This window comes from Lucilia sericata, unplaced genomic scaffold, assembly GCF_015586225.1.
Source record: "Lucilia sericata isolate MDLA Ls3-8-SP2 unplaced genomic scaffold, ASM1558622v1 Contig000271F_arrow, whole genome shotgun sequence".
NCBI lineage: Eukaryota > Metazoa > Arthropoda > Insecta > Diptera > Calliphoridae > Lucilia > Lucilia sericata.
In genome coordinates, this window is record NW_023994296.1 from 317,701 (window position 1) to 344,306 (window position 26,606).

General features: G+C 33.2%; 1 long non-coding RNA gene across 3 annotated transcripts in view; it reads left to right on the forward strand.

Moving 5' to 3' along the window:
• Nucleotides 1-26,606, forward strand: part of LOC119603039 — a 153,768-nt gene that overhangs the window by 25,108 nt on the left and 102,054 nt on the right. For all 3 annotated transcript variants that reach the window (XR_005231387.1, XR_005231389.1, XR_005231388.1), the window contains exon 3: nt 1,312-2,312. This is a non-coding gene — a long non-coding RNA (uncharacterized LOC119603039). The remainder of the gene's footprint in view (nt 1-1,311; nt 2,313-26,606) is intronic.

A 26,606-nucleotide genomic window follows, 5' to 3' on the forward strand; every position in this document is an offset into this window, starting at 1 on the left:
CTTTTTCATCAACAGATTGAGCTTCTCTGACGACAAACCACATGATTTTGCCGGTCCATGTACAAACACTTTGCTCATGTACTTGAGTTATTCGATTTCTTGCCATAGTAGCCCCGTTGAGGAATGACAAGCTCAATCAAACCCTGACAAAGGATAAGGCAATCACTGGTTAGGGGCGAACCCAACATCAGGTGACTACACCCTATTGATGTTACTGTCCCTATCTGTCGACTATCTTGATGTTGAACTTTTAAAGTCGCCAAACCAGACTACTAAGATGGCTCTGTTGTTTCAGCAGTAGCACCTAGAGACAACAAATTGGTAGTCCGAAGCACATTTTTAATTGACAAGACTTATTTCAGTGGCCACAAGGACCTACTATGATAAATTAAGCATGTAAAGTAAACTCCAACACACTCAACCATGAAGGAAAATCGCCGATAAATTAAAGATTAAGGTATTAACAACTCCGCCAACGTCTCAACCAACTCCACCGCCACTCCAACCGTCACTCTAATCGACAACTACTCAAATATAGCTCAGAATTCCACTCATCCATCAGATACAAGTATCCGATGGTATATCGCACACCAACGCATACCCAATCTTTGCATTATGAGCTCAAATCCAATATTTTATTAAAACACGGCCTTACCCTGTGATTTGTACTGATCCTAGTTTCCAGAAATTTATTCCAAAAATTATTATACTTCACCGTTGTATCAATTTTTTAAGTGTCCCTTCCCGCGAATTTGTGTTTAAACCATTATGAGTATCCTGAAGGAACCTCAACCAACTGACCAGCCAGGTCAAAGTCTTGAGAGCAACTGGCCATCCGTAGTATCAGATTATCTGGTGCTCTGATTCGACCCCATGTCAAGTCATTACAAGGAAAGGCCGAGGATACATTTGATCATTAACAGTTTATAGTCCCGGCAGACCAGAGGTACTGGTAGTACCTTTTTACACCAGGATTGCAATACACCAAGATGTGATCTATCGGTGGATCGCAACATGTTCAGAAACTTCATTTTCGCCGTTTCTATAACATGGATGTTGTGTGTTCACAAGATGTTGCAATGTTAGGTTATTAGCCAAGTCAGATCTTTATCTTTAAAACATGCCTAATGATCAGTTTAATATGATCTCTTTGGACAAAAAACGTTCAACCCATAGTGCATACATTGATGTGAAATACACCTTTATTTAGTGATAAAACCATTTTAAAATATTTTTTATAAATTTTTTCTTCTCGATAATGCTCGTTCATACCTTCTGCTGCTGTTTGGTAATTGGAAAAAAACAAAAAAGGAGAACATAAAAAGCACTCTCACCCCCTGCTGTCACTGTTCTAAGTTTATAGCCCAAGGACGAAATGTTAAAATGACACTAAGTGCACAGTCATTGTGGTGAGTGTACATATAGAGGACTAAGAAAATAGCAATAATAACAGCAACAACAAAACTAAGAAAGAACAAAAAAAATTTATATAAATCGAAGACAACAAGAGAAAGTGTAACAAAAGAATAAAAAAAAGTTGTGTTTAAAAAAATGTTTTAAAAAAAAGGTTTCTATGGATACTTGAAAAACAAAAAGAAGAAGAAGAAAAAAAAAAAGAATGTAATTTTCCATAAAGAAAAATAAACCTTAAACCAAACAAACGTTTTTGGCACTTTCGAAAGAGTATTATTGTATGTGATGTAAGATTTTGAATTGAGATTTTTTCATTTCCTACCCCCCTTTGCCTTCCTAAAAAAAAAAAACAAAACGAAAAAAACAATAGAAAAGGAAGTTAAAGAACAGCTAGAAAAACTGTTTATCAAATAAATTGTGTGTTTATGTGTTGATGATGTTGAAGAAGAAGACGACGCCAACTTCCGGTTAGGGAAATTTGAATCATTTAACTATTTTTCTAGATACTCTAAAATTGTTTACAAGTATGAGTATGTGTATGTGTGAACTAGTACTACTACTAATACAAACAACTAAATAAAAAAATACACAAACACATTGTTAAACATATTCTTGTGATATTGTTATATTCATTTCATCTCTCTTCTCTATCACTCTATCTGTTTCACATCCTTTTGCCAAGTTGTGGTTTGTGCTTTATCATCATAAACTAGATTTGCAACTACAAAAACATCAGCAGCAACTATATAACCAACACCTCTCTCACCTACCGTAACATCGACGTCATTATCATCATCATCAGTAGCAGCAGCAGTAGCAACAACAAAAAAATTTTAGTTTGTACAAGAAGGAAAAATCAAGTCTTAAAATTGTATCATCGTATAAATCACAATGGCAAGGTGAGTGGGAATTTACTTTTTTTTTATATTCTTGCATTCCTCTTCTACTATTCATACTTTTAAACAAAAACAACAAATTCTTTTGAATTTTCATTCTTATTGTTGTTTGCTATTATTTAAGTATAAATTATTTTAAAACCATCCGTATGTATATGAAAATTTAGGTGAAAACTCTACAGGAGGTGTATATATAAAACAGAAAGAAATTCTTTTGACATTTAGGATTAAGGTGTTAGTTAAAATAAGAAATTACTAAATCACAGATTCTTTTGCGGTAAATTTAAACTTCCTACTTTCTGAGGAGATTACTTGAAAATAATGTGATATTTTACTTAAAAAATCCGCTCTGTTGGACTTTTGGCAGACGACAGGTTGATGCTGCGATCGACCTATTATGCTTCATTGTATTAACCAGGTTGATGACAGCATCCTCTTGTTATCTACAAGTATTGGGTCTTCCCAGAACGTCACTGATGGGGCTGTAAATTCTTTTAAATTTAGCTACGCTTTGTCGATGCCTTCTGAAACACAGGCCTAACAAAGGAGGAGAATGCTGAGGTCTCTCGCCTTTCTGTTCAAAGTTCTCTTCAAAGGATAGGCTCCATGGAACAAGAAATCTCGAGAAATCTTAACGTTCCGTTTCTAACATTCTCTTCCTTCGTTCGGCCTGTATAATTAATATCTCATGGAGGGGCACTTGGCTTCTCCTCCAACGCTTCTGCCGAACAACCTGTAGAAGGGTTTCTCTCAAATCTCTCTTTTAAATTCCCTTGGACTCTTCAGTAGGGGATCTTCTCTTATTAGACTGACTGTTAGCAAGCTTATCTTTAGACAAAGATAAATTCCCTTCTGTGTGACACTGGTTTCAAAAAAGGACTCACTTGATACCAACAGAAGACCCTCTATGTTTAAGTTGGTCAGTAACTGCTCCACAATTCTGGCAGGAAGGTAAGTAACGATAATGTCTCCGTTCTATGTACTGTCCAACTCCCCAAAATTATCCTCGTTGACCTTGATATCCAGATTGTTCGTGCCTAACAGTTTGACCATACCTTCCGCCGTGTCCCTACTATTATCCTTGTTTATTTTTGTAATATGGTTCTCTTTTTTGAATCTCACAAGAATTCAGACGGACGAACGATATATGAAAAATTTCGTTTTAGTTATTAATGAAAATCTCATTTTCTGAAAAAAGCTTTACACGGGTCCATATTGTGGACCGCACTATAGGGGGAAATAAGAGAAGTGGATTCGAGTTTATGTTCTGAATCGGGAACTAATGGGCGCGGCTAGGCGTACCCAAAGTATAGCACCCATATCACAAGCGAGGTTATCGTAACACTTTTCCTAATTATTAAGAACATATTGAACCATCTAAAATTCTAATACTCTCACAGAGGTAAGCTTTGTATAATATGGATACCAGGCCACTCGGGAGTAGTCGACGACGAAAGAGCGAACGTACATACATACTTGCTAACTCGAGGTAGTTTACTTGACGAACACAAAACCATTCAAAGTAACGAGGGCTAGAGAATCCCATAAGAACAATTGGAAATTAAGAAACGGTGTGTAGAACCACAAAGATCTTAAGGGGTGACCCTAACGAAAGAAGGACGAAAAAACCTCCTCAAAATGATCAAAACTTAAGTTAGTGTGATGATAAGTATTCTGAGTGAACACAAAGAATTGCAGCCACAACTACACAAAATTGGACGTGCGGATTCAGACTAATGTAGATCATGTGGAGAGGAGAGTGAAACTGTCCTCTTCACTTTCTTTGATATTGTCAGGCTTTCATGGAAATTAGATCCAAATAAGGTTCGTTTGGCATTGAATATGAGTAAAATCGGTTTCAACTAGCCGCCATATAAGTGCTCCTTCGAAATACAGTTTAAAGAGTAATAAATAAGTCATAAAGATAGCAATTGTCATACGAATTCGCACAAATCAGTTTTACGCAACTAGAAATTATATTGCAAAGTATGGCGGACATTGGAACATTATTAACTCTAGCCCCATTTTCTCTCAATGTCTGATGGTTTCATTACATATTGCGTTTAGACGATCCCATCCATACTCTTCTATACAAAATTTTGACAGATCATATTACTTGTGAGCTCGTGTAAAGGGGGTTTTAGTAGCAAAAAGTCCGACAAAGTAGGTGACGAAGTTTTTATAGTAATCGATCTTTTAAAACTGTTCAGAAGCAATGAATTGGAATCGTTTTACATGTTTTTATATACACGGACTAGATTAGATGACAGACAGACAGACAAAGCGCATAATTACGCTATCAAGAGGAAAATCCCAAAAGTTGTTATCACTTAACAAAAATAATCTCAGAATACTAACGCGACTACTCACGGGACACTGTGGTCTCAGATATCATCAATTCATCCTAGGAAACGCCATATCGAACCTCTGCAGATTTTGTGGCTGTCAGGAGGAAACCTCAGAACACATATTGTAGAAATGTCCAATATTAAGGATTCGCCGAGAAAGAATCTTAGGTGCTGCAACACTAGCCCCGAGCGATATATTCAACCTCTCACTAATCAAACCTGTTATTTTCATAAGTGAATTAAACTTGTTATGGTGAACCCATGGGCTGTACAAAAAATCCAAAACAGGATCGCAGTTCTAAGGGCTCTCTCTAATCTAATCTAACCGGGACTAAAGAAACTATATAGAGATTCTGGTCCTCAAAATAATGATTAAAATTTGTATTTCAAACGTCATTTGCAAACTTAGTTTGGTCTACAAACGATACATATATGTATGTATGTATGTATGTATGTGTGTGTATGTATTTATAGTAAAATAATTAAATGAAAATTTTGTAACACTTTTATCCACAACTCGTTCAACTCATTAATTAAAAACATTTAACTGAATAAAGTGGAGCGCATTAAGATTTACACTCTAAAAAATATTGTGTAATTTTATTTGGGTTACAAAATATCATTCATTATTAAAAATGACATGAAATATTTTGCTGATACCTTTTAGAAAAAAAATCTTTCGTGCTTGGAATTAAAATAGCACAACTTCATGTCAAAAGTATGAAGGAAATATTATGACATATTTCTTTTTATTTTCAAATTCCTTACATATTTTCTCACTTTTTATTTATTTATGTACATAAGGCATTAATACATGCTTCTGGGTAATGTATGTAAAATATAAATAATTTATAATGTATTTTTATATGCATGTAAGTATTTTGTATTTTGCATGTAAGTATTTTGTCTATTTTTATTCATACATCTGAATATTTTTTATATGAACTTATGAATGATTGCTTTTCGCTAAAACCTAAATATACTTTGACACTTAAGGGAATTTCAATAATGCCTCTTTGCCGGTAAAACATTTCAAAGTTCTTTATTTATTCACCTTTTTACAAAACTTTAAATAAATGCATTCTTCTACAGTTGTTCAACTATATACTTATTTGTTATGTTACAAAGGACTTTTTTCTGAACACGTTGGCACTACATTATCAAGAGGATTGTATTACCATGTAAGGGGTTAAAATGCTAAAATTTACTTACACAATACCATTTTAAGTCATTATTTTAACACGGTGATGTCATTAGAGGAAAGTACTTAAAACAAGCGATTACAAGTAATTAGAAAAAGTAGTCATTGTAAATCGCATAAAAAGACGCAAGATGACTAATGAATTAGAAAGTATTTATATAACACATTATTAGTAAGACCTTATATGACTACTTCTATGTAATCCAGACGATGTGTAGTAGTTATTGAAAAGTATGTCGTTGGGTAGACCCGGCGAAGACGTAAATCTGTATTTTCACAAGAAAGACAAAAATTTCTACATATACTGAACCTTGCTTCCTGGGCAAGAAGATACCGGTGACGGATAAAGTTAAGTACTTTGGTGTAATCCTTGACCGAAAATTAAAATGGAGACACCACATAGAGCATAGGATCAACAAGGCACATCGGTGCTGGGTCATATGTAGGAGAACTAAAGGCATGAAATGGGGTCTTAGTCCTATTATGACAAATTGGCTTTAGAAAAGTGTAATTAGACCAATTCTAGCTTAAGCTTCAATAATCTGGTGGACGGCTTTGGACAAAAAGTGCAATATCAAACTACTACAGGAAGTTCAGCGTAAATGCTGCTTGGGTATAAGCGGTGCCAAGTGTAGTACTACTTCAACCAAGGCTCTGGAAACTTAGCTAGATATTCCACCCATTGAAAGGCTCTTTATTTTAGGCGAACTGGCCAAAAGCGGTTATAGGACATGTCATCAATGTATACTGGACACATTGGAAGGTTATACACAATCATCGGACGTGTCCGATCGCATACCAGACACAGAATAAGACGGAAACTTTGAAACGCTGATAGAATGTCCAGATAGAATGTCTTGGTCAAGCGGAAAATTAGAGCAAATACCAGTAGGAATCCATTGTTACACGGATGCCTCTAAATTTGAGGATAAAGTGGGCCTGAGGTTCTATATTGAGGACCTAGAAACAGAAATATACCACCGCTTACCTTATCATAACACAAGCTTCCAGGCAGAAGTCCGAGCAATAACGGAATGTGTAAATTGGATTAGAAGAAATATGGCGCCCACAGCGCTTAATATATTTACCGACAGCCAGAAGGCAAATAGGGCGATATCAGGTGATAGAATTAAATATAAGACCATATTGAATTGTAAGAAAGCTTTAATTGAATACTCTCCCAGATGGGTACCAGGTCACTCGGGAGTAGTCGGCAATGAAAGGGCGAATGTAAAAGCATTAATGGGAAGGGAGCTCGAGCTAGTTAACCTGACAAACGCAAAAACATTCGACGCAACAAAAGCTGAATTAAAAATATGGGTGAGAAAATCCCATAAGGCCTCTTGGAATAATGAAACGGTGGGTAGAACCTCAAAGATCCTATGGGTAAAATGAGTAAGTTTGAATCTAGTATGATGGTACGTATTCTGAGTGGACACACAGCATTACGAGCACATCTATAGAAAATTGGCCGCGCGTGAAACAGTGACAGTGAAACTCTGGAGCACTTTCTTTGTCACTGTCAGGTATTCGTCGAAGATAGATCCAAATATCTTGTAAGTTTTATTTTATTATTCCGGAAATAATATTCCTGACTAACACTGATTGGAAGATTCTTAGGAATTACGATCAGGAATCTGAGTTTCTGAACACTGAAAAATAATTCATTCAGTTCCATTTTTTTCATGATAAGGAGCGCACAACAGGCCCGAAATTGGCCTGGTGTATTTCTTTGGATTTGATGTACTATACATCCTCCTATCAACCTAACCTATGTCGTTAGGTAAGTAATTACAATTGAAAGTCATTACCCAGTTTTTGTTGGGATTTTATTCTTTGAAAACTTTTTTGGGATTTTTTTTTAATCAAAGTATTCAAAATACGTCCAAATAAGTTGTAAAATTTATTCATATTCGACAAAAGAGTTGTAAAGTGTCATTACTCAACTACTTCTATATCTGCTGAGAATATTTAGATATACATACATATAATTTAAGTTTAAACAGATTGTGAAATATAAATTAAATAAAATTTCTTTTGCAAATCAATTCACTTTAGTAAAAACTGGATCGAAATATGTATGTTTTTTGCTGTCAATTGGAAGTGTGTTAAAAGGTGTTTGTCTCATCTAATATATAACAAATATTACTTAAATATGTACAAAAAGTTATTAAATTAAAATAAAATATAGTTTTCTTGGATATTTGGATTTCTGATCATAATTTTATGTTCTTTTCCCCAATCACTCAATATTATCGAAGTTACAAAGCTTCCTAAGTTATGTTAAATAGGAAACTCGCAATTTAGATAAAACCCTGGGAGTACCATTGTGTTACTGTTAAATTGATTCATCCCTAATTCGGGAATTATCCTGTACTTCTCACAAATTTCATTATATTCATTAGAGATGCATCTTTAAAACACCCAATATCATGTAAAAGTCTAGATATCTCAGCCTGCACTCTTTTAAAGCAGAGTAGTCACATAGAAAGTGTTTTATCGATACGCACTGATATGAGTCCATTCATACAGTGTCCAGTAAGTAAGTCTTAAGGATTCTCTATTGAGAACCAACCGCTCTCATTTGGGACACTCTATAGGATCTTTACGATTCTACTAAACGTTTCTTTATTCCAAGTGGTCGTATGGAATACTTTCGCCCGTGTTCTTAACTTAGCTCTTGTTGCGTGGAACTGTCAGGTTAACGTCCTCGAGTTCCTTCCCCTTTATAGTAAGTACATTCACTCTTTCGTTGCCGACTCTTCTAGAGTGATCTGGCACTTATATGATGCAGAGCTTATTTCTGGAAAAGTTATCGGTTAAGGCTCTCTTATAGTCCGATACGTTCTGAGATTTTGTCTTATTACATGATATCGCTCCTATTGCCTTCTGACTGTCGGTAAATATACATATCAATATCTATTGGTGACATATTACACTGACTTCTGCCTTGAAACTAGTGTCTCAGTCAGTCTCTATATTTTCAATATAGATCCCCAGGGCCGTTTTGTCTGCCAGTTTTGAACCATTCGTGTAGCAACGGCCACCTACAGATATTTTTTCTAATGTTCCGCTTGACCATGATATTCTAACTGGGAACAGTGTTTCAAAGTTCCTGGAAAATTTACGTGTATATACTTCTAATGTGTCCAGTATATGTTTATGACAAGTGTAAATTCGACAAGGTGTGATCTAAATTGATACAAAAAGTGAATGCATGGATAATACACTTTCACCATAAACCTTTGGAGGTTTGAACGGTTGAAGTCTCGATATTAAGTTCTTGGACTTTCTAGCAGATGTATCGACCGATGCGAAGATGTTTCAGATCGCCTGACTCTAAATCTTTCTTTCATAGCGTCGTACTCATTCGACCCTCATATTTACTCTAAAATAAGCCGAGGTACTATTTGGCTTCCATCGCTCACGGCGGTCTTTTTCAACCACAGGTAAAGCTAGAGACGACTCACCACCGTAACTCGAACATGGAGGTGACCAGGTCAATACACGGCTGACGCAGGTCAATGTAATTGCTTAAGTATACTTGAGCTATTCGGCAATAAGACATCGTTTGCTTACCATCACACAGACCTTTCACCTGTCACATTCATCTACACATCCTTAAGGACATGAGGGTGGAGTGCGGACCCACACACTTATTCTGCACCATGTTCTTGTGATATCAAATTATTCATAACATATAGTTCGCGTAGTATCCCTGGGGATCATTCTCGATAAAATTCTAAACTGGAAACTTCATATATCCAATACTATCAACAAAGCCACTAGCGCATTGTACGCTTATCAAAGACTTTTTGATAGAACGTCGGGCTTAAAACCGAAAATTATCTTTTGGACCTTTGAATCCATAATAAAGACCATACTAAACTATGCTGCCTTGGTTTGGTGGAAGAGGGTAGATCAGGTAACGATAAGGGCAAAATCTATCGTCTCATTTGTTTCGCTATAACAGGGGCCATGAGAAGTTGTCTTACATATGCTCTTGGTACTATTCTGCAATTCTACCACTGCACATCTTCAGAAAGGATGAGGCACGAAAATCTACACTTCGCCCACCAGAAATAACCAGTTTAAAAGCTGGCAACTTGGTGGGACACATGAGTATTATTAGTATATTTATGACTGATCCATATATATGGGTTCCTGACTGTGGTTCAACACTTTTGATACTACACAGAGCCTTTGAGGTTCTTATACCGAAAAGGGACCAATGGAAAAACCTAAATTGGTGGCAGGAACATGTTGTCCAAGTATGGTTTACATATGATTCCAAACAGATAAATGCCAGTACTGGAGCGGGAATCTATGGCCTAAATTTCCAAAAGGTAATTACCCCTCAATCTTTCAGGCAGAGGTTTATGCAATTATCATTTGCATTAAAGAATGTCTGAGAAGAAAACTGAGAGGATTAAAGATATTTGTAATGTCGGATAGTAAGGTGGCTCTTAGGGTTTTACTATCATCGGGTGTCGTACTTGACTGTTTGACATTTCTAAATGAACTGGGTAAACATAATAAACTCAAGTTATGTTGGGAACCTGGCCATGAAGGACACTCTGGCAATGAAAGAGCAGATTGTCTGGCAAACAGGAGCGCGCTGCGCCCATTCATTAGACCACACCCATTTTTTTGGTATCCCCAAAGGCTACCATTTATATGTTGAATCTGAATTTCTCTGCCACTGGGAATCAATATTAGGACTCAGACAGGATAAAAGCTTCATAATGCTAATGAAAGTTAAATCCCAAAAGTTACTGTCACTTAACAAGAGTGATCTAAGATTACTAACGGGTCTTTATACCGGGCACTGTGGACTTAGATACCACCAGCATATTCTTGGTAACAATGTGACGAGTCTATGAAGATTCTGCGAAATGCATGATGAAACATCTGAACATGTACCTTGCGACTGTCAGCCATTATGGACTCTCAGAGTAAGTATTCTGGGAATAGCTTTTCTTTCGCCAGATGAAATATTCAATCTTTCACTGTCTAGAACATTAAGATTTATACGTGAACTTAATCTCCAATGGTGAACCAAAAGGACTGCACACAATATCTTAACTTGAGTCGTAGTGCTTGGTGCCTCCTTAAACAATCTATCAATCCCTGTGGAGTCCTGTTGAATTGGCAACAGCACCGGAAAGTTAAAGCAAACATTATATTCCCACCAGTAGCTAGAAGACAAATCCTATGGGCCACTGACTTCTGTAATGCCAGATAAGATAGGTATTTTGGTTTAACTGCTAGCCAAGTAACCCCAAGAACTCATTTAACTCTTGCAGTTCCATTCCCGGCAGACTAGAATTAATAGTAGCAGCAATTGCAATGATAGTCGAAATTCTGGGATTTTTTATTTCTTGGTATGGGTGCCACTTCCCATATTGCTAGTCCTTTCATGTTCTACCTAAATTATTCATATGCAAGTCAATGTTTCCCATGCAAAATTTGAGGATTATATCTCTAATGTTTTCCCAGATAGATTGCTAATCCTTCAATTTATTACCCGAATGTTTACTTGGATGTCAAAGTTGTTTGTTCAAAATTTTAGGATTCTATCTCTAATGGTTTCCCAGATATACGAATTTTTGTATTTAATTCATATGGGAAGTGCCATGCCCGCTATTGCTAGTCCTCCCTCCAAAATTTATGGATTTCTAAGTTACCCGTGGAAAATTTGAGGACACTGATGTTTTTCCAGATATACGATTTTTTTATAAAATTCATATGGAAGTTGCCACGCCCCCTAGTTTTAGTCCGCCCATTTTGTATTCTATAATATATTTTTCATTTTATTTATTGTATTATAAAAAAATATCCTTTTTTAGTTGATTCATTATAAAAATTCTTGTATTTGAAATAAATAAATGAAAAACCCTTATGACCTCTCAACACTTTAACCTTTTTTTGGAAAAGTTGTGTTTTATTAGCCTTTTGTCGTCGAATTGATTTTATTTATTTATTTATTTGTCAACATATTGGTCAAAATTTTATTTGTATTGCTTTAATGCAGGTCATTTGATTTTAAAACATGTTCGAATAATAAAATACCAAAAAACAACAAACATTCAAAGGTTTGAGAATGTAAATACAATGGTAATTGGTAAGAAAGTGTAACAACTCCAAAAATACAAAGTTGTATAGAATGATATTAAATATATGAATAAAAATATAAAATTATTACTTTGAATTGATGTCAGTTTCTGAAAAATTACGTATTCGCATTAATAACATAAACTTAAGTTTAGAGTTATGCCAGTTTGATAGTAAATAAGTCTTATGTAAATTTTCTTTGTGTATGTTCTTGGAATTTTAATCAAATTTGCTTAAAGCACACAAACATACACCGCCTCAATACATTGCCACATAGTGGAAATTTTACACACTTGCACACCACCCACACATCGACCCACTCACTAACACTTAATAAAACTCTCTTCCTTAGCCTTCGTTTATGTCACCTCTGCTGTGTGTGTGTGTTGCCTTGTTCTGTTTTGTATGGTATCGTGCTGTGTTTAGCAATTAGGCAACATTATCCTTTACTATATGAATTGAAATGAAGTTATTTTGAATTTTAATAGGTTTATGTTATAAAACAATTAACTCTTATATTTAAATTTATTATGTTATTTAAAGAGATTAGTTTTTTTTGTGTGTTTTGTATTCAATTTGACATATACAGGATTATTAGTAAGAACATAATTATATATAGGCATGCACATGCTTATTAGTCATATGCCGTTTGTGGACAGCTAGTTTGACCTGTATAAAAATTTCTAATATTTTTAACATTAATTTTGGTCTCCCTTAATGTTTTTAAATTTATTCCTATAATTTAATTTAATATCATTTAAGTTGAAGTATGTAAACTAAAAGGGTTTTAGTTTTTTTTTTATTAATTATTTAAAAAAATTTCTAAGAATTATTTAATTATAAAATGAAAAACTCTTAAACTTAAGAACTTAATTATACAATTCTCAGAACTTTTTTTATTAACTAACCGCAATAAGGGGTTAATAAATTCATATTATTTTCTTTTAAATATTAACATTTACAACACAATGTTACCTTTTATATCCATCATCCAAAAGGGTATATTGATTTTGTAATTTAACACATTGAAATATTGTTTGCGGAACACCAAAAGTGCTTAAATACATATTTATGTAGATACGGTTATAACACAGAGGGAAAAACTGGTAGAAAAGTATCGTAATTGATACTATCAGTTGTCAAAAGTGAGCTTACCACTACGGTTATGTATAAAATTTAAATAACACCCCCGGTTATCATTTTGACAACCACCATTGTAATTTTGATAACGCATCGTTGTCAGTGGAACAACGCTTTGCTGTCATTTTGATTATGTTTTGTGTCATTTCGGCAATGCATTGTGATCATATGATACCCTACACCAGTTATGAATATTAAATGTGATCTATTTTTCATAATAAAGCATTTATCTGGAATATTACCTTGATTCCGATTTATTTAAGCAATTTATTGACGAAAAACTAATTTTCTGAAAGAGGTTTTATATGAGGGATAGGAGCAAATGTGAACCGATCCCGATAAAATGGGCTAGATAGATTTATATTTATATAATATTTGTCTGTGATAAATTTCATTGCAATAACAGTGTTAATAAGTGAATTGCGGATATTCAAGACATTTTCCGAAGGGGGGCTTTGTATGGGGGCTAGGGTCAAATGAAATCCGATCATTTCGAAATTCGGCAAGGTCATCAAGGCTTATATAAAACTTAGTTGTGCTAACTTTTATAGAGATACATTTATATTATACAGAATTATGAGCTCAAAAGCCCTTTTCGGGGGGTTCAGTTGTATGGGGGCCGGTTGAAATAATGGACCGATTTTAACCATTTTCAATAGGCTTTGTCCTTGGGTCAAAAGAAACGTGTATACCAAATTTCATCAAATTATCTTGAAAGTTGCGACTTGTACTTTGATAACAACGTTTACATGGACGGACATCGTTAAATCGACTCAGAAAGTGATTCTGAGGTGGGTATAGTACTAATATTTTAATGCGTTACAAACATCACAAACGCATAATACCCTTCCCACTATAGTGGTGTAGGGTATAATGACAACAATGCTTTTTGCAATGAAAACGATGTGTTGTCAAGATTACAACGGTGATAGTCCAAATGATAACTGGGTGTTATTAAAATTTTCCTTAATATTTACACAACCAATAAATATAGATGAAGCAACATGATCTGTAGTGCGTTTGCGTGTTAAGACACAACATTGAGTATTTTTTGGGGGATATAATTGGATCAGTAGGAATGACAAATGTTGCTATCATCTGCAAAGGATTAGATAAAGTAGGAAGTCTGACATAGAAGTTCGTTTAGAAATATATATGTACATATATGAAAGAAAGTGGGGCAAAGAATACATTCAGTGTAAAGTATCCCATTGTCTTCTCCGAATCAATCATAAGATCCTTTCGATATCAGCTCGTATATAGCGATAAGCCCAATATAAATCGAGACAAGTAACGACACCAAAGGTACACAGATTAAAATGGATAGAGGTCAAAATTAATAGACGACTGGGTTCTGAGTGAGATGGAACTCACGTGGTCAAATATCACCACTTGTAGAATATCGAGACTACTCTGGCTAACTCTGACAACAGATAGGACTAGGACTCTCTTGTCTCTTAGTAAGAACTCAATTAGGCTTCTAGCTGGTATAATTACTGGGCATTGTACGATTGGTCATACATATGTCGGAACGTATGGGCTACCCACATTATAACTACTGTAGAAGCTGTTTGGACGAAGAGGAAGTGGAATCGGTACAACACCTTCAATTTGACTGCCCAGCCTTGCAAGAGCACAGATTACTCTATCTTGGTAGAGCTCTTTTTCATGATCTAGATTCTTGACTGTCTTAAAGATGTGTCACTAGTAAACATGATCAGTTATATTAGGAAAACGCAAGAACCAAATAGTCAAAGAAGTTAGGAAGCGAAACCATTTCTCAACAAAAGGAAATGTCAATTCTAAGGGTATTACATACAATGGGCCACAAGGCCTCAGAGTGAACTCGCTCACTAGCGAGCAACCCGAAAATAGGGCTAGTAGGCTTGTCTTCTGGACCAGTCGCAAGAGAACTTAAGGAACTCGAGAACGAATGTAAAACCGTTCGATCCAATGAGAGCTTGATGATAAACATGGGTGGGAAGCGGTTGGTAAACAATTCTATAGTATAGCCTTAAAGAGAGGTGGACAAGAAGCCTCTTCATAATAAGCATGTTCAAGACTAGTGTGATGGTAATTTTGTGCTAACACACAGGATATCGGGCACAACTACACACAATTTGTACGAACGGGTTTAGAAGAATGTAGAGCATGTTAAGAGGACAGTGCAACTTTTAAATACTTTATTTGTCCTTTCACATAATACACCACTCAAGAACACTGATTGGAAAGTTCTAAGAAACCACTTCCAGGAAACAGAGTTTCGGAACATCGGACAGTAGTAACACCAATAGTATCTGCACAATAGTGCCACCGCTGTAACTTAGAGGGTTCTTGACCGATTTTGTTGAAAAATTACTAAGCCGTAGGTCCAATGACGCGAATTTCATCGAGAGACATCGGTTTCTCTTGACATTAAATCCCCCATATAAAGAATCTGCTCGTCGAGAACTATAAACAAGTAGGAAAGTATAGTCGCCTATATGATACCCTACACCATGGGTATCTTTTAAAAATTATTTATTTTTCATAAAAATAGGCATGGTCATTTATGCCTATATAAAACTTTATTGTGCCAATTTTTGGTGAGATAGTAGTATATGTATTTGACGTAGTTATGAGTTAAAAACCCAAAATCGGAAGGTCAGGTTGTATGGGAGCTACGTGAAATAATGGTCCTTGTGCCGAAAAACTCGTATAGTCCAAATTGTATCAAATATCTTGAAATTGTAGGAAGAACGGACATGTATTAATCGGCTCAGAATTCTGAGTCGATCGGTATACATTATGGTGGGTGTAGGAGCAATATTTTTATGCGTTAGAGGCGTAGGGTATAAAAACCATTTTATTTTTTTAGTTACATCACCCATAACAGGTATTATCGGAACCCTTTACCAGATTACTAAGAACATATTTGGATAATATGATATATACAATCAAACACAATGCAAAATATTCTCGTTTTTCTGATGAAATATTTAAAAGTTGTCTCGGATTTTTGCTTATATCCCCGTTATTTATAGATTTTAAATAGGAAACTTCTCGAAAGCATGTCTGACAGAATTATCTGGGGTCTCGATCTCGAAGATATCTGGAGTCTTCAGAAAACTGATTTCAGACACACTGACGGACATGGCTTAATCGACTATACTATCCATAAGGATTCAGAATATATACACATACTTTATGGGGTTGGAAAATTATATTGTGGCATTCACAATTTGACATTATTAAAACATTTTAACTTTAAGTGTGTGTGTGTCATTTAATAGAACATTTTAATATTCTAAAATAATTACAGATTATTCAGCATACAATTAATTTTTAAGTTTTAACTTGCAATACTTGAAAAAAAAGCTTTAAGATAAAAATCTTTATAATTATATATCCAGTGTCTTTCGGCACCTCAAAGAGTCTTTTGTATGATAATTTCCTCATATCTAATTATTATGCAGTTCTTTTTAATTTCAACTTTTTTTATTTATAAATATATAAGTTTAATTAAAATTCATCTTCATCATAACGGTAATCATGCTCAATGGCATCAACAATTTGATGTATAAAATAATGAAATGCATAATAAAATGCAACTAATTATTATGCAAAACATGTTTAATTTGGAGAAGTGTTGTAGGAAAAGACAAAATGCAAAAAAAAAAAAAAAAAATAAATAAAGAAAAGAAAATCTTATAGGAAAATTCTTAGTCGTAAGTGTTCAACTATATGAAACATATAGTTTTGCAATATAGAAAATTAATGCAGCAAGAAAATTGTGGTAATTTTCATTAAAACGCGTAGAGACTGAGTTCCATAAAGAAGGGAAATTGTGTATAATTACGTGTTTTTATTAAAGAAAGGAAACTAAAAGAAAATTAAAGGATAAAGACTTACAAATGTTGAGGTAGAAATTGTAAAAAAATAACTTTTAATTATACTTTTGCTTAGTTTCTATAATGTTTCGTCTTTATATTCTTTCCCAAGAATTTTCTTTTTAAAATAATAATAAAAATAGTATGGCAATCTGTGGCAACATGTTTTCAACTTGTAGTAAAAATAAATAATTTCAATCTTTTCATTTTATTCTATTATCATTGCCAACTGTTTGGCATTATTTTCTATGCATTTTCTAATAATATGTATTATTATTTGGTTTGAATTGGCGTGTGTAGGATGCGTTGGCTAAAAATAGATTCTATTTTGACATTTAATTGATACGACAACAATGAATGCAAATAATAGTTGTGCCACGAGTATTATTTCTTTGGGTGGGGCTTTTTTTTCTTTTTGTAATTTACACTTGACTAAGGATATTAAGAGCAAGTAAATGTAAGGCATTCCGAATGTTAAATGCCCTACAGCACAGTATATAGTCTAGTCTATAGTCTAGTCTATAGTCTAGTCTATAGTCTAGTCTATAGTCTAGTCTATAGTCTAGTCTATAGTCTAGTCTATAGTCTAGTCTATAGTCTAGTCTATAGTCTAGTCTATAGTCTAGTCTATAGTCTAGTCTATAGTCTAGTCTATAGTCGAGTCTATAGTCTAGTCTATAGTCTAGTCTATAGTCTAGTCTATAGTCTAGTCTATAGTCTAGTCTATAGTCTAGTCTATAGTCTAGTCTATAGTCTAGTCTATAGTCTAGTCTATAGTCTAGTCTATAGTCTAGTCTATAGTCTAGTCTATAGTCTAGTCTATAGTCTAGTCTATAGTCTAGTCTATAGTCTAGTCTATAGTCTAGTCTATAGTCTAGTCTATAGTCTAGTCTATAGTCTAGTCTATAGTCTAGTCTATAGTCTAGTCTATAGTCTAGTCTATAGTCTAGTCTATAGTCTAGTCTATAGTCTAGTCTATAGTCTAGTCTATAGTCTAGTCTATAGTCTAGTCTATAGTCTAGTCTATAGTCTAGTCTATAGTCTAGTCTATAGTCTAGTCTATAGTCTAGTCTATAGTCTAGTCTATAGTCTAGTCTATAGTCTAGTCTATAGTCTAGTCTATAGTCTAGTCTATAGTCTAGTCTATAGTCTAGTCTATAGTCTAGTCTATAGTCTAGTCTATAGTCTAGTCTATAGTCTAGTCTATAGTCTAGTCTATAGTCTAGTCTATAGTCTAGTCTATAGTCTAGTCTATAGTCTAGTCTATAGTCTAGTCTATAGTCTAGTCTATAGTCTAGTCTATAGTCTAGTAGTCTATAGTCTAGTCTATAGTCTAGTCTATAGTCTAGTCTATAGTCTAGTCTATAGTCTAGTCTATAGTCTAGTCTATAGTCTAGTCTATAGTCTAGTCTATAGTCTAGTCTATAGTCTAGTCTATAGTCTAGTCTATAGTCTAGTCTATAGTCTAGTCTATAGTCTAGTCTATAGTCTAGTCTATAGTCTAGTCTATAGTCTAGTCTATAGTCTAGTCTATAGTCTAGTCTATAGTCTAGTCTATAGTCTAGTCTATAGTCTAGTCTATAGTCTAGTCTATAGTCTAGTCTATAGTCTAGTCTATAGTCTAGTCTATAGTCTAGTCTATAGTCTAGTCTATAGTCTAGTCTATAGTCTAGTCTATAGTCTAGTCTATAGTCTAGTCTATAGTCTAGTCTATAGTCTAGTCTATAGTCTAGTCTATAGTCTAGTCTATAGTCTAGTCTATAGTCTAGTCTATAGTCTAGTCTATAGTCTAGTCTATAGTCTAGTCTATAGTCTAGTCTATAGTCTAGTCTATAGTCTAAGTCTATAGTCTAGTCTATAGTCCTAGTCTATAGTCTAGTCTATAGTCTAGTCTATAGTCTAGTCTATAGTCTAGTCTATAGTCTAGTCTATAGTCTAGTCTATAGTCTAGTCTATAGTCTAGTCTATAGTCTAGTCTATAGTCTAGTCTATAGTCTAGTCTATAGTCTAGTCTATAGTCTAGTCTATAGTCTAGTCTATAGTCTAGTCTATAGTCTAGTCTATAGTCTAGTCTAGTCTAGTCTATAGTCTAGTCTATAGTCTAGTCTATAGTCTAGTCTATAGTCTAGTCTATAGTCTAGTCTATAGTCTAGTCTATAGTCTAGTCTATAGTCTAGTCTATAGTCTAGTCTATAGTCTAGTCTATAGTCTAGTCTATAGTCTAGTCTATAGTCTAGTCTATAGTCTAGTCTATAGTCTAGTCTATAGTCTAGTCTATAGTCTAGTCTATAGTCTAGTCTATAGTCTAGTCTATAGTCTAGTCTATAGTCTAGTCTATAGTCTAGTCTATAGTCTAGTCTATAGTCTAGTCTATAGTCTAGTCTATAGTCTAGTCTATAGTCTAGTCTATAGTCTAGTCTATAGTCTAGTCTATAGTCTAGTCTATAGTCTAGTCTATAGTCTATAGTCTAGTCTATAGTCTAGTCTATAGTCTAGTCTATAGTCTAGTCTATAGTCTAGTCTATAGTCTAGTCTATAGTCTAGTCTATAGTCTAGTCTATAGTCTAGTCAATAGTCTAGTCAATAGTCTAGTCTATAGTCTAGTCTATAGTCTAGTCTATAGTCTAGTCTATAGTCTAGTCTATAGTCTAGTCTATAGTCTAGTCTATAGTCTAGTCTATAGTCTAGTCTATAGTCTAGTCTATAGTCTAGTCTATAGTCTAGTCTATAGTCTAGTCTATAGTCTAGTCTATAGTCTAGTCTATAGTCTAGTCTATAGTCTAGTCTATAGTCTAGTCTATAGTCTAGTCTATAGTCTAGTCTATAGTCTAGTCTATAGTCTAGTCTATAGTCTAGTCTATAGTCTAGTCTATAGTCTAGTCTATAGTCTAGTCTATAGTCTAGTCTATAGTCTAGTCTATAGTCTAGTTTATAGTCTAGTCTATAGTCTAGTCTTAGTCTAGTCTATAGTCTAGTCTATAGTCTAGTCTATAGTCTAGTCTATAGTCTAGTCTATAGTCTATAGTCTAGTCTATAGTCTAGTCTAGTCTAGTCTAGTCTAGTCTAGTCTAGTCTAGTCTAGTCTAGTCTAGTCTATAGTCTAGTCTATAGTCTAGTCTATAGTCTAGTCTAGTCTATAGTCTAGTATAGTCTAGTCTATAGTCTAGTCTATAGTCTAGTCTAGTCTATAGTCTATAGTCTAGTCTATAGTCTAGTCTATAGTCTAGTCTATAGTCTATAGTCTAGTCTATAGTCTATAGTCTAGTCTATAGTCTAGTCTATAGTCTAGTCTATAGTCTAGTCTATAGTCTAGTCTATAGTCTAGTCTATAGTCTAGTCTAGTCTATAGTCTAGTCTATAGTCTAGTCTATAGTCTAGTCTATAGTCTAGTCTATAGTCTAGTCTATAGTCTAGTCTATAGTCTAGTCTATAGTCTAGTCTTTAGTCTAGTCTATAGTCTAGTCTATAGTCTAGTCTATAGTCTAGTCTATAGTCTAGTCTATAGTCTAGTCTATAGTCTAGTCTAGTCTAGTCTAGTCTATAGTCTAGTCTATAGTCTAGTCTATAGTCTAGTCTATAGTCTAGTCTATAGTCTAGTCTTAGTCTAGTCTATAGTCTAGTCTATAGTCTAGTCTATAGTCTAGTCTATAGTCTAGTCTATAGTCTAGTCTATAGTCTAGTCTATAGTCTAGTCTATAGTCTAGTCTATAGTCTAGTCTAGTCCATTTACCGAACAATCTGCAAAATATTTTTGGAAAATTTGAGTTCCCTAATACATTTCGTTCACACTTTATAGTGTTTTCAACAGAAGGATGGACTTGGTTGGATTGTCATAGAATCTAATCGTAGACGAACAATTCGATGTATTGCAAACGGAATGACAAAATCGATATATTCCCCATCCGTTTTGATGGTGGGTGTAAGAATACACGTTTTACATTTCACAAAATTTTTTAAGCTAAAAAGAATCGATACAATAAATCTTCACTTTGGTTTAAGTGATTTGGTATATATTTCCAAATTCCTTCTAATTCTTTTATGTTCCTGTAGTTTTGAGATCTTTCCCAAATGACAATTTTCCTAGAATTTGAAGATATTAAAAAGGTAAGGAAATAAATAGCATGAGAGAGAGTTTGTAATCTGGTAAACTTAATTGGAAATCTTTGAAGAGGTATGTATTTCCAAAATATGGAAATCAATAAGCTAATCATTCTGTTTTATCAATTGTTCTTTAAAATGTTTTAAGCAAAGTTGTACATAAGAAATCCAATTGAAATGTATTATACATTTTTATCTATATGTATATGTAGAAAGAATTTGTATAAGTACATATGTTAAAACTAGGTGAAATCCGATATTAACCATTTGCAATACAAAATAGTGCTTATACTATGAGGAATCAATCCCCTATCATGTTTTCAAGAGACAGACGGACATAGCTAGATGGTCTTAGAATCCAATATAGACCTAGAATGTTTATAAAATAGTGGGTCTATTAGCGACATTTCAACCGTATGATCAACTTTAATAGTTTTTTGTATAATTGAGAAGCAGTCTAATACATATATATCTGTATAAACTCACATATAAAATATCTAGGATTTTTATTTTCTCCTATTGCCTGTTATCAATACACACATGCTTTCTGCCTTTTACTATTTAAAAGTGTTTATTTGATTTTTGCTATGAAATTAATTCCTTATGAGAAGTGCTAATTGGAGATTATTTGCTCCACTTTTAGTTATTCTTTTAGCTTCTGTTGACATCGTTATAAATACATATTTAAGTATGAAATACTATTTCTTTCGTTTAGTATTTTTACCATGAGAACGACATAAACTATAAGAGTGGGTGCTTTTAATCATATAATAGGGTCAATTAGACGTACTTATATTTTCGCATTGTAAAATATTTTTAAATCAAATTCTTCATTAAAACTAGTTAAACGACTGAAACCATTTTTTGATTTTGATAACACGGATTAAGCTATGTCCGTCTGTCTGTCTTTCTGCCTGTGTGTTTTTTGAAATCAATTTTCTGAAGACCCCAGATATTTACTTTCGAAAAGTTTCCTATTTAAAATCAGCAAAATCGGTTCATAAATAACGGAGATATGAGTAAAAATCCGAGAAAAACTTTATAGGTTTATAGGAGACTTTTTGGTACTTTTTCGTTCTTCAAAAGGTATTTTTTGAGCCTGGAGTTAATGAGAACCTATAAAATTGGACATTAAGTTAACGAAAATCTGTAGGAAAGGATTTTTGGTACTTTTTGGTTTTTATGCACAATTTATAAAAGGGGATTTTCTGGTACTTTTTCGTTTTATAAGAGTTATTTTTTGATTTTTTTCTTATAGAATTCGTACTGACTTGATTGTTTTTCAATACATCATGGTGAAGGGTATATAATATTCGAATATAGAACTCTTACTTGTTTCATTTCAAGTGAACTTGCACTGTTTTTTTTACCGACACCTGTACGTATACGTGTTATAGATTTATTGATATTACAAATATTAAGTATACGTCTAATTTAGGGAAGCACTTGAAATATTTTTTGTTTATCTATTAGTGGATATAACTAGCGTATCATAAAGTTGGTGTTGATGAACTTTTTTTTGTCATTTCCTTTTTTTTTAAATTTCAAACCAACATTATCTCTTTTAATATGTTCATATAATTTGTTTGACTACAAACACAAACTCAACAATGCACGATCCAAACTCAATCACAGGCTGACATAAGGATACACATATATTAGGGTGGCTGGTTTTGTTATGTAATTTTTCATTTAGCAATTTTTATAGAAATGTTTGCTTCCATTCGCCTTAAAAGTTTGATGGTCAACTTTGTAATCTTCATTAGTGGTCTAACATGATTTTATTTTTTGTCTAATTAACGATAACGTTTACCTATTTCTCTAAAAATTAAACCCACCTTAATAAACATTCGCACACAAAATGTTTGTTTTAAGGACTTTTTAACCACCACAACACAACCCACACCACACCACAACTCATTCAATTTACTTCATTAAAAAATTATACAAGAATGAATAAAGTAGAGAAAAATATGATTATTATTTTTATTACGCGACGCTATCAACAGATTATAATGTGGTCTTTTGAAATTATTCAACAAAATAAGAAAGAATTCCACAGAATATTATTACAAAAAAATATAAAACGTGAAGAATAAAACAACTTTTTAATGTAATGAAATGGTTGGAAATGAAATGGAAGTAGCACCATCAGAAGCACCAACAACAACAGTAGAAGCAGTAGCAGCTGTTAAAGTTAGCAATTCATGACTTTAAACAGCATCAGCTGTAACCTCACAAACCACAATCCATTAAAGTTACTTCCGTAACGAAGGCCACACCACACAACTTAACGTGAAATATAAACTGCGTATTTAATACAATACAAAAGACTTCAATGGAAATGGAAGTGGAGAAACAAACGTAAGATATAATACAATCTTGAATTATTTTATTCAACTGGGTCGAATGGTCTTCGCACAGTGGTATAGGAAAAAAAAAAGAGGGAAATAATTCGGTAACTTCTAAACGGTTAATCCGATTTTAATGAAATTTGGTGTGCACAAAGAGGAGGTGTTGTCGAGTTTAGGTTTTGAATTTGGACCTTATAGGCCAACCAGGGGCCCGGCGGGGGGTCATCAAATTAGGACACCTCGGCTATGTTAAATTTTTAAAACGATCCTATTTCTTCATTTGAGTTCCGATTTAAAAAAAATTTCGTATATAGAATCTCCTCATCGAGCACTATAAAAAATGTTGTCATAGCAGTAAATTATCTCTTATAGTTTAGGAGATATTCGCATTTGAAAATTAAAATTTTAAAATTTTTACAGTCCTTACTTTAGTTTTTTTTGATAATAGCAGGTCCAAATATTCCCGATTTTCGCCATTTTGTTTTATTCGCTTAAAAACAAGTTTATATATCAAGCAGTGAAAGAATTATGTAAAAATCATGACTGAGTCCAAAGTTATAGGCATTTTAATTTAAAAAATTAAAAAAGGCGATTTTTTGTCATTTTTTTGGGAAAAAAGTATCTTTTTCTTTTTAAGTTATCTAAAAAGTTTCTAAGAAGATGTATATAGAATTTATACTTTTTGGAAAGCTGACTTTACATAAAGTACGATAAATGAAACAAAACCTAAAAATTTTTGATACCGAGGGGACCAGGTCCATCCAAAAAAACCCTATTTTTTATGGAAAATTAAATTTTGAGCAAAAATTCTCAAATCGCATAGTCGATATCAAATTATAGTGACCTGTTTTATATGACCCAATATGTTCTTAATCATTTTGTAACGGGTTTCGATAACCCCGCCCCTGGTATGGATATAATAGGCAAAAAACTAAAAAATCCCATTTTTGGGATTTTTTAAAACTTTTTTGGGAATTCCGGGATTTCTAATAAGAAAATTCGAAATTTTGATTTAATTTTGGATTTTAAGTAAAAAAATCTACCTAACTGTAAAATTTCATCAAAAAATATTCATAAATAAAATTTTTATTGCAATTAGAAAAATTTGTATCTTCGCAAAAACTGAATAAAAAACATTTTTTAATTTTTTTTAAAAAAAGTATTCCGCGAATTTTTTAATTTTCAAAAATTATATACAGTTTTGAAAAATAGACAAAATTACCTTTCCATTGATATATAACATGCCTACCTAATGTTTTTAAGTGACAAATTAATTAGGGAAAACTCAACATCTTTTAGAAAATTTACCTAGCACTATTATTTTCATCCATAAGGTTAACTCTTAAATTTGTTACATATATGGATGAAAATAATAGTGCTAGGTAAATTTTCTAAAAGATGTTGAGTTTTCCCTAATTAATTTGTCACTTAAAAAACATTAGGTAGGCATGTTATATATCAATGGAAAGGTAATTTTGTCTATTTTTCAAAACTGTATATAATTTTTGAAAATTAAAAAATTCGCGGAATACTTTTTTAAAAAAAAATTAAAAAATGTTTTTTATTCAGTTTTTGCGAAGATACAAATTTTTCAAATTGCAATAAAAATTTTATTTATGAATATTTTTTGATGAAATTTTACAGTTAGGTAGATTTTTTTACTCAAAATCCAAAATTAAATAAAAATTTCGAATTTTCTTATTAGAAATCCCGGAATTCCCAAAAAAGTTTTAAAAAATCCCAAAAAATGGATTTTTTGGTTTTTTGCCTATTATATCCATACCAGGGGCGGGGTTATCGAAACCCGTTACAAAATGATTAAGAACTTATTGGGTCATATAAAACAGGTCACTATAATTTGATATCGACTATGCGATTTGAGAATTTTTGCTCAAAATTTAATTTTCCATAAAAAATAGGGTTTTTTTGGATGGACCTGGTCCCCTCGGTATCAAAAATTTTTAGGTTTTGTTTCATTTATCGTATTTTATGTAAAGTCAGCTTTCCAAAAAGTATAAATTCTATATACATCTTCTTAGAAACTTTTTAGATAACTTAAAAAGAAAAAGATACTTTTTTCCCAAAAAAATGACAAAAAATCGCCTTTTTTTAATTTTTTAAATTTAAATGCCTATAACTTTGGACTCAGTCATGATTTTTACATAATTCTTTCACTGCTTGGTATATAAACTTGTTGTTAAGCAAATAAAAAAAAATGGCGAAAATCGGAAATATTTGGACCTGCTATTATCAAAAAAACTAAAGTAAGGACGGTAAAAATTTTAAAATTTTAATATTCAAATGCGAATATCTCCTAAACTATAAGAGATAATTTACTGCTACGACGACATTTTTTATAGTGCTCGATGAGGAGATTCTATATACGAAATCGGAACTCAAATGAAGAAATAGGATCGTTTTAAAAATTTAACATAGCCGAGGTGTCCTAATTTGAGGACCCCCCGCCGGGCCCCTGGTTGGCCTATAAGGTCCAAATTCAAAACCTAAACTCGACAACACCTCCTCTTTGTGCATACCAAATTTCATTAAAATCGGATTAACCGTTTAGAAGTTACCGAATTATTTCCCTCTTTTTTTTTCCTATACCACTGTGCTTCGTTAACGTTTCTTGCAAGGACATATTGCCTTTTTACTATCAGATTGGTATAAATCCAAAATAACAGCTAAATGCATCTTTTAAATTTAAACTCCTCATGCATAGACTAGACTATAGACTAGACTATAGACTAGACTATAGACTAGACTATAGACTAGACTATAGACTAGACTATGGACTAGTCTATAGACTAGACTATAGACTAGACTATAGACTAGACTATAGACTAGACTATAGACTAGACTATAGAATAGACTATAGACTAGACTATAGACTAGACTGTAGACTAGACTATAGACTAGACTATAGACTAGACTATAGACTAGACTATAGACTAGACTATAGACTAGACTATAGACTAGACTATAGACTAGACTATAGACTAGACTATAGACTAGACTATAGACTAGACTATAGACTAGACTATAGACTAGACTATAGACTAGACTATAGACTAGACTATAGACTAGACTATAGACTAGACTATAGACTAGACTATAGACTAGACTAAGACTAGACTATAGACTAGACTATAGACTAGACTATAGACTAGACT